The 8466-nt window shown below is 49.0% G+C and overlaps 1 long non-coding RNA gene across 1 annotated transcript; it reads left to right on the top strand.

Annotated features, from left to right (window-relative positions):
- The first annotated feature begins 1157 nt into the window (after window positions 1-1157).
- LOC111097195 lies at window positions 1158-6904 on the top strand. The gene is made up of 3 exons (XR_005362807.1): window positions 1158-1287; window positions 6116-6259; window positions 6793-6904. It is a non-coding gene; the product is annotated as an uncharacterized LOC111097195 (long non-coding RNA).
- The last annotated feature ends 1562 nt before the right edge of the window (window positions 6905-8466 follow it).

The raw sequence follows: 8466 nt of genomic DNA on the forward strand, positions 1-8466 counted from the left end.
ACCACTGTTTGTCTTTCCTATTTTCCACCTGTCCACCCAATATTTATTGCATCTGGAACTCCCAGCAATGCTATGAACTTTCTCAGTGGAATTATAAAGGTGACTCAGAATACCCCGTGGACCATTTACCAATAAGTCAAAGCAGGGGAAGAAAGGGCTCCATGGCTAGTGGCTTTTTATGAAGCAACTCCAACTTTATTGACAGAGAGGTTTATTGGTTGCTTTTGATTCTCCCTTCACTTCCAGCATAGATGGAAATATCACTGTTGATGCAGAAGCTATAGTTTTTATAATGATGAGGGGATGGAGTAAGGGGTAAAGAATAAATCCTTTGGTAGAGATCGCTTTCTACCAGTTTCAGGATGAGGGCTAAATTCCTTTGTGTGAGGTACAGCTCCTCAGATCCTGACCTCTGCCTCCCTTGTCACTCTGTTTCTTAAACCACCACTTGTCCTCAGGAGCTTTACTCTTACTGGTTGAAGGACCCCAGGCCCCCCACTGTGGGCTGCAGGTCACAGCTCTTCCCATGGCACTTACTGCAGGGCATGGGGATCATCGTCAGAACATTCTGTTTTCTCCTTCAGCCCAGAGAGTCTTGCATATCTGAAGCCCCAGCCTCTAGCAGGAAGCTGGCCACATAGAAACTTCTCAATGAAGGTTTGCTGAATAACTGAATGAATGGTAATGAATGAATTCCTCTTCTGGAGGCTCAGTCTGGCGTGTCTAGCCCTTCCTGCTTCTGGGACCCCTTTCTAAAATCCCAAATTTCTGGAAGTGGCCGAGGCAAACCATATAAGGATAAGATTCCTTCCAGAGTGTGGCCATATCCCCTCAACCCACCTCAGATGTCAGCCACAGTGAAGGTGGACAGTTCCTACAGAGCTCAAACTCACCCCTGACACACCACGAATCATCTGCTTTCTGCCCAGGCATGTGTCCAGGGAGTCCCCAGTGCGGGGTGATTGCCAGGGGCAGGGAGCTGCTGCAAGACCGATGGGGAGCCCTGTCCAAGGAGGGACAGGAGGGGATCCTACTTCCTCAGTGAGTTTGTGTGGAGTCAATCCCCATGGCCCACAGCAGAGACTGCCCTGCATCTCTTTCTCTCCTCGCCTTCTTACTTCTGTGCTCCGTGATTACATCACAAAGGATTTACCGGTCTTGAGCTCTGCTTTTGCAGGAATTCACGCGAAGACAGTCACACAGTAGAATAAGTGGCAAAACTGGTACTTGAACTGACATGTGCCCAGGAGAACCCCAGGATCACTGCGTGGGGGAGGGGAAGAAGAGGTAAAGTGGGTTGCTGTTGCCCCCTGCAGGCGGCTCTGTAGGTGTGGTGGTGGATACCAGGCTGTGTTCTCAGGCTGCCGGGAAGGAGGCAGTGACATTGGCTAGGTGTGGTGACATCACACCTAGCTCGGGTGTAGCAGGATTTTTTTTTTTTTAAGATTTTATTTATTTATTCATGACAGACAGAGACATAGGCAGAGACACAGGCAGAGGGAGAAGCAGACTCCCTGTGGGGATCCCGATGTGGGACTTATCTGGAGACTCTGGGACCACGACTTGAGCCAAAGGCAGACACTCAACCACTGAGCCACCCAGGCATCCCTGGTGTAGCAGAATTTTATGAGAAATCACATTCCTTGGCTCTGGAAATAGAAGTTAAAACAAAACAAACCCTTTATTGTCTAAAGGAGTCAGCAAGTGCAAAGAAATGCTTGGGAAGAAAGAAGATCCACATGGCTTCTCTCTTTTCTTCTCCAAGAGTAAAGTCTAAACTCTACTCTTGTGCCACTTGTCCTTTGAACTGTTGCCTGAAATTCCACTTAGGAGCTCATTCCTTACAATTTAACTTCTGATCTCCCTGAGAGAATACACTTTCATCTGTCATTACTCACATTCAAGTGTGAACGGGTTTCTGATCCCTCTGTGAAAGCAAGTATTGATGGGGCAAGGGAAGGGGTCACTGGGTGCCTGAGGTAGGTGGGGAAGTGGTTCCTGCCTGGGAGGCAGAGGTAGTAAAGGCCACCTCTCCTAACCCAGCCCAACCTGATTCCAAGTGTGCAGGTGCTAGTTTAGAAAGAGACTAGGAGTTTCAAAGAACCCTAGTGTCCTCCCTGCTGTCTTGTGCGCTTGAACTGTGTAAAAGCTGAGATGCATGGTATGAAAAGCAAGAGAGAAAGACACCCGCGCAGGGCAGAAATGTCTCCCAAGGACTGTAGTGAGCCAGTAGAGCTCTGTTGGTCTCGTTATGGAAGGTGCTGTGATAACTCACACGTATCTTGGGGCAGGAGAGGCACTGTTTTTATCTGTATCAGCTCATAGCTTAGCAGGGAGGAGTGGGCCCAGGGTCCTGTCAGCCAGGAGAGAGACACTTCGAGGAGGAGCAGGGTGGGCAGGGGCACTGCTGTGCAGCACTACCGGGTCCCCATCTCAACCATGCTTTCCTGACTGCAGTTTTTATGAGTGCAGCCAGGGATCTGGAGTCGACATCCTCCGTGGCTGGAGAGTATGCAGAGATGGTGGCCCCCTGTTAGAAAGTTGGGCTTCCCAAGGCTGCTGAAATGGCTTAGGAACCTTGTTTCAGGGAGGGGCATCTCTCCTGATCTCCCAGGAAGAGCTGATTTCCCAGGAGGGTTTCTGGGAGTTAATTTCCAAGGCCAACATCCTTCCTCCACAGATTCTTTTTATTGCCATGGAGACAGGCTGCTGCTCAGTCCAGTGAGGAGTCTGAGCTGCAGATACCATGACAACCTGTGGGGGTTGGAAGCACAGCTCCAAAGTACCTCAGAGACCAGAGCAAGGACAGAGGTCCAGGGACATTATGATTGTCACAGGCTCAGCTGATGAAAGGGGGACAAGTTGATTTTTGACTGCCTTCCCTTCAGTGAGCAGTGAGGGAGGGATGGACATGATGGGCGGGCCTGGGGCTGGCAGGATTGAGGTCTTGGGCTGCCAAAGACAGTCAGCTTCATTCTTTTTCTGATTGCATGTTTTGCTTGTTCCGACCAGGCCAGCAGATACGTGCCTGGAGTCATGACAAAGCCAGAGCAGGGCAAATCTGTCTAGCCCTGGGTGGGGCTGGGGAGGACAAAGTAGCACATTTCGAGGAGGTGACCCACAGCTCAAGCAGTGCTTTTTTTGAAAATCACGCCACTCTTCCCAGGATGGTGGAGGCAAAGGATTTGCTGCCAAGTTGAAGTGAAGCAAATCCTGATTCCCAGGTTGGAACAGCCTGCGTAACCAGTGGGTGAGGTTTGTTTGTGGTATGAGGCCAGAGGCCTGCCACACCCTCCCAGCCTGTCTCCAGGGTTTTCCTGACTCCTGCTGGAGCCTGCCTGACACAGGCAGATCCAGTGACCTCTGTGTTCAGGGCATAGCTGCTTACCTAGCAGAGCGGGGTCAGGAGGCTTGTTCATCTCCTCCTTCCTCCGGGGCTCTTGCTCCATTCCATCGGTCCCCTAGCCCTGGGCTCCCTGACTCCTAGGCCAGTGCTCTTACTCCCACAATTCCATGGTTGGGGTAGTCAGAGAAGCAGCCCTCACCTGGAGGACGGGGAGGACCAGAGTGGTACTGAGGTCTGCCTGTTCCCGGATGGGTTTAGGGAAGTCACAGACACCACCTAAGGCTTCTGGGGGTGTCCTCATGCAGGCCACAGCTTAGAGGACGGCAGGTGATCTGTAAGTGCATCCCCTAGGGCTAAACTGATGACCAAATTTTGATATAGATTCAAGTTACATGACTTCAGTTCTGGAAGGTCAACCTCTGTGCTCTGAGAACGTGTATAAAATGGGGATAAATTTGCAAGGCTGTTAGGAGAATCAAATGAATTAACACCTGCCTGGGCCTGATTTATGGTAGATATTAGGTGTTATTATGATGTCTTATTCCCTAGTCCTCATACAGAGTATGGGAACACAGCTTACTGTTGAATTATTCCCTGTAGATGCCCCCACCCCTGCCCCCACCCCTGAGAGCATCTGCTCGTCCCAGCAACTCCCCCGCTGAGAAGCAGCCTCTGCCCCTCTTCCACCATGTACACTGATTATCTAGGGAGTGGCAATCCCACCCCAGAGCTCTTCATCCTCATCTCCCGGGGATCCCCAGCTGGTAGGGTTTGCACTGCAACCCACCTGGATAAGAGAGCATCATGTTCAGACAACTCTTAAAGTTGATGAATTTCTCAGCTCAACTTTCTTGTGGGATCCTCTAATTTCCATCTACCAGACACGGACATAAGCTTCCAACTGCCCACAATAGGCCCTTCATGTTCTCCTGTAACCAAAGGTCAATTCGGCATTCAGAGCTCTGGCCTGAGGGCTGCTGGCCTTGCCTCCTCCGACATCACCTCACCTAACATGAGAAATGCCTCCATTCCCTCCAGTGCTAGGCCAACCCAATTAGCCCACCTCCATTAACAGCGAGCGGTTCTTCTGAACCAGCCCACAGAGAATGTCTGTATCACCCACAGTTTGTCTTCAGAAGCTCCTCCACTTGGGGTCATCACTGTTTGGTCCATCCCATCACTATAATCATGTGATATTTTTCTCCCTTCCCCAGGTCAAAATATGCTCTTAGGAAGTTTTGCAAACTCATTCGTTCTGATGTGTAAGTGACTTTTAGGACTTAGACACCAAGGATTGAATAGACTTCCAGGTGGCCATCCTTAGTGCTGTGGACTAACTGCATGCACATAAACACATGATAGTGTGCTACAGTGGATGCTATCAGTTGTCACCATCACCACTGTCATTGGTAACATTTATAAGCACCTACTATGTGCCAGGTGAGATATTTGGCTGTTGTATAGTGGTCAACGTCTTTCCTGAATCCCTACCTCATTCATTATGCCAAAATTCCAGAAGGACCAAGGATTTGCATGGAATGCAATATAACTTATGTTGAGATTTGTGGGTAGGGGTACACTTTATAACCCCACGTTATAATACCAAAAGATAAGAAACCACCTAAATGCCCACCAACAGAGGATGAGTAAATACAGGAGAGTATATCCATTTATAGAATACTCTGGGTCTGTTAGGAAGGCATAGGCCTATAACTACTGATAATGGAACAATCTCCAAGAAATAAGTTAAACAGGGAGAGAAAAGCAAGGTGTAGAACAGCATGCAGAGTTTGCTACTGCGTGTGTAGTGAAAGCAAATCTATAGAGATGTATATGCACGTGGCCACGAGTAAGTTAGTTACCCTCTTTCACTCTCCTCTTCTGTAGGATGGGATGTAATGGTACTTACTCCCTGGGCTGTGGTGAGAACTAAGGGAGATAAGTGCCTGTGAAATTCTTAGCACAGTGCCTGGCACAGAGCCTGGCACAGAGCACCTCACATCAGTCGTGAGGCGCTTTACACAATCATCTCTAGTTATCACTCCGGGTTCAGTGTATTCAACTAAGTTAGGTGCTGTGCATCGGGCACCCAGTAACATCCAGAGATACAAACACAGTGGGAGAGTCAGGCGGTGGGTAACCGACTGTAACAACCAGGAAACGAAGTGCTATAGGACTTCAGAGGAGCACATGTCTCACTTTGCCAGAGGGATATAGGTTAGGGATCCAGGAAGTGTTCACTCAAGACTAGCATCTGACTTCTGATTTCACAGGATGGGGAGGAGCAGCTGCAGCAGAGGGATGTCACACAAAGGGTGGGGGCCCTCTGTCCCTGCCATTGGAGGGAGTGTGTGGAGGGAGGGGCAGACCTCTCAGTGTGGGGACAGAGGCAAAGGGCATCAGGTCCTTTCAACAGCAGAGCCTTGCTCCCCTTTACCCTGTGGCTACTTCCTCGGGACCCTAACCTGTTTTGAGTTGCTGCATTGGCGTCGGGGAAGAAGTACGGGGTGGGGCATAGTGCAGACGTGCTTCACACGTTGTAGCCACAGCCCCCAGGCCACGTTAGCTGGGGAAGTAGCCAGTGACCTGTGTCCTTTAGGGCAGGAGTGTTTCTATCCCATGTGCTTCTAATACCGCAGCCGGTTACCCCGAGACACTTCTCTCCCGCCTGACAGAATCACACAGGAGCTATACATGGCTCTTCTATTTTCTCTGTCAATTATGTGTCTATCCATAAAATCTAGATATGTCTCTCCCTCTCTATTTAAGAAGGAAAGGATCATGCTTCTGGAAGGACGAGGAGCCAGAACAACTGATGGGCTCTGGTGGTCACCCTCCAAGCAGAAGAGAGACACCTGACCCGCCAGTGTCTTGTCAGATGATGGATGAGCCACGTCTGCGGAAGACAGCTGAGTGTGTGGCACCCCCCACCCCCGCTGTCTCCAGGGCAACAAAGCCTCTAGATGACCCCCCCCCCACCAACAATAATGAGATGGAAATGAAGAGCACTGCAGTATAATGAGCACGATAAAAATAGAGACATTGCTAAGTAATGGGCCAGCCATGGTTGAGGAGCAGCAGGAGGAAGACAGGGCCCCTCCTGTGTGGTCTCCTAGCTAGACTGCTGTGTTGCTGAGACTCAACCAGGCTCTGCAGTGGCAAGGATGTCAGAGAGGGATTCCAAAGTGGGCCTAGGTGAAGAGCCCGAGCAGACTCGGTCCTGGTTGCTGTGGGGGAGGGATGATGTGGGGCCAGCCCACCTGCTGATGGTGGGAGGGAGGTTGCTGCCATCTGCACGAACCCCTAGCCTGCCTGTGAGTACCAGCAAATGGTCTAAGAGTTAACGTGCCAGATTTTTTTCCCCCTAAAATGTTGCGCCTCTTGTCTGTAGTGTATAGTGGAAGAAGCCTTTTAATTTTACCTTTGTTTTTTCTTTCTTTGTTCAGTTAAAGGCTTGGGGAATATGCCAGGAAAGGTAGTTGCTCCCGGGGAAAGAAGGATCCACGTGATACAGAGACAGCTGTCTCTGAAGCCTTCTGGTGCCAAGACCCTCTGCAGTCTTTCTTTTTTTATTATTTCTTAAAACATTTTCAATTAAAATTATTTTTTGAATAAATAATACCTGTATATAGCACAAAATTCAAAAGGAACAAAAAGGTTTATGGTAAAACTAGATATTCCTTCTTCTTGCTCTCCACCCCTGGTCACCGTTTCATTCCTAGAAGCAGCCCCTGCTGGCGGTTTCTTGTGCAGCTTTCCAGAGATGCTAAGCACACATAAGGGCATGTGTCCCCCTCCTCAACACACTTTTTTTTTTTTTTAAATCTAAGTGCTAACATACCCTATCAGCCAGAGCCTTGATTAAAAAAAAAGATGGCCCACATAGAGTCAAGCCTAATGAATGGTGGTCTGCAATAGTGTGGACAGGACATAGGAAAAGCACAAAGGAGAGTGCGATGCCCAGGACCAGCAACAGTGTGGTGAGATGGCCCAGTGACTCCTGTGAGCAGCACAGCCAACAGGGCGTCCCAGGGAGGAGGCCAGGGGCATAATTACCCACGCCCCTTCTCCTCTCTCCCTCTGTCCTCTAGCTGCAATACTGAGAATCCAAAATGAGCCAGAGAACAAGACAGTCTATGGACATAGTTTACAGAGGTCACTTGGGCAGGAGAGATGGAGTGAGTGAGGAGGGCAAGCGGTGGCATGGCACCCACACATGCATTCAGCACCTAGATCCACATTTCATTGTTTCCCACTTAACCTATAGCCTCACTCTTCTGCTGGCCTAGAGCACTCTGTAGGATTCTTGCTGTGAAATGCTATATCACATAGATAGTATATATAATATACATACGTGAATGTAATATATACAAATATAAACATATATGTTCTTATATATATATAAAATGAATAAAAGTCCATGGGTGGACTTTTTGTTTTATTTTTAATTTTTAAAGATTTACTTACTAATTTTTTTTCTTTAAAGATTTTACTTGGGGGATCCTTGGGTGGCTCAGAGGTTTAGTACCTGCCTTTGGCCCAGAGCATGATCCTGGAGTCCTGGGACCAAGTCCTGCATCGGGCTCCTTGCATGGAGCCTGCTTCTCCCTCTGCCTGTGTCTCTGCCTCTCTCTCGTGTGTGTCTCTCATGAATGAATAAATAAAATCCTTAAAAAATAAAGATTTTACTTATTTATTTGAAAAGAGAGAGAAGGCACAAGCAGAGGGAGCAGCCGGCAAAGGGAGAGGGAGAAGCAAACCCCCTGTTGAGCAGGGAGCCTGATGCGGGACATGATCCCAGGATCATGACCTGAGCTGAAGGCAGATGCTTAGCTGACTGAACCACCCAGGCACCCCTATTTACTTATTTTAGAGAGAGAAAGAGTGTGCACATGCACCAGTGGGGGGGGGGGTGAAGGGAGAGAGAGAGAAGCAGACTCCCTGCTGAGCATGGAGCCCATCACAGGGCTTAATCTCACGATCTCACAACCCTGAGATCATGACCTGATCCGAAATCAAAAGTCATATGCTTAACCAACTGAGCCACCCAGGCACCCCACACCCATGGACTTTTATGATTGTTTCCAATCTTCTGCTATTACAAACAATGCTGTGAGGCA

The sequence above is a fragment of the Canis lupus genome, chromosome 8 (assembly GCF_011100685.1).
Source record: "Canis lupus familiaris isolate Mischka breed German Shepherd chromosome 8, alternate assembly UU_Cfam_GSD_1.0, whole genome shotgun sequence".
NCBI lineage: Eukaryota > Metazoa > Chordata > Mammalia > Carnivora > Canidae > Canis > Canis lupus.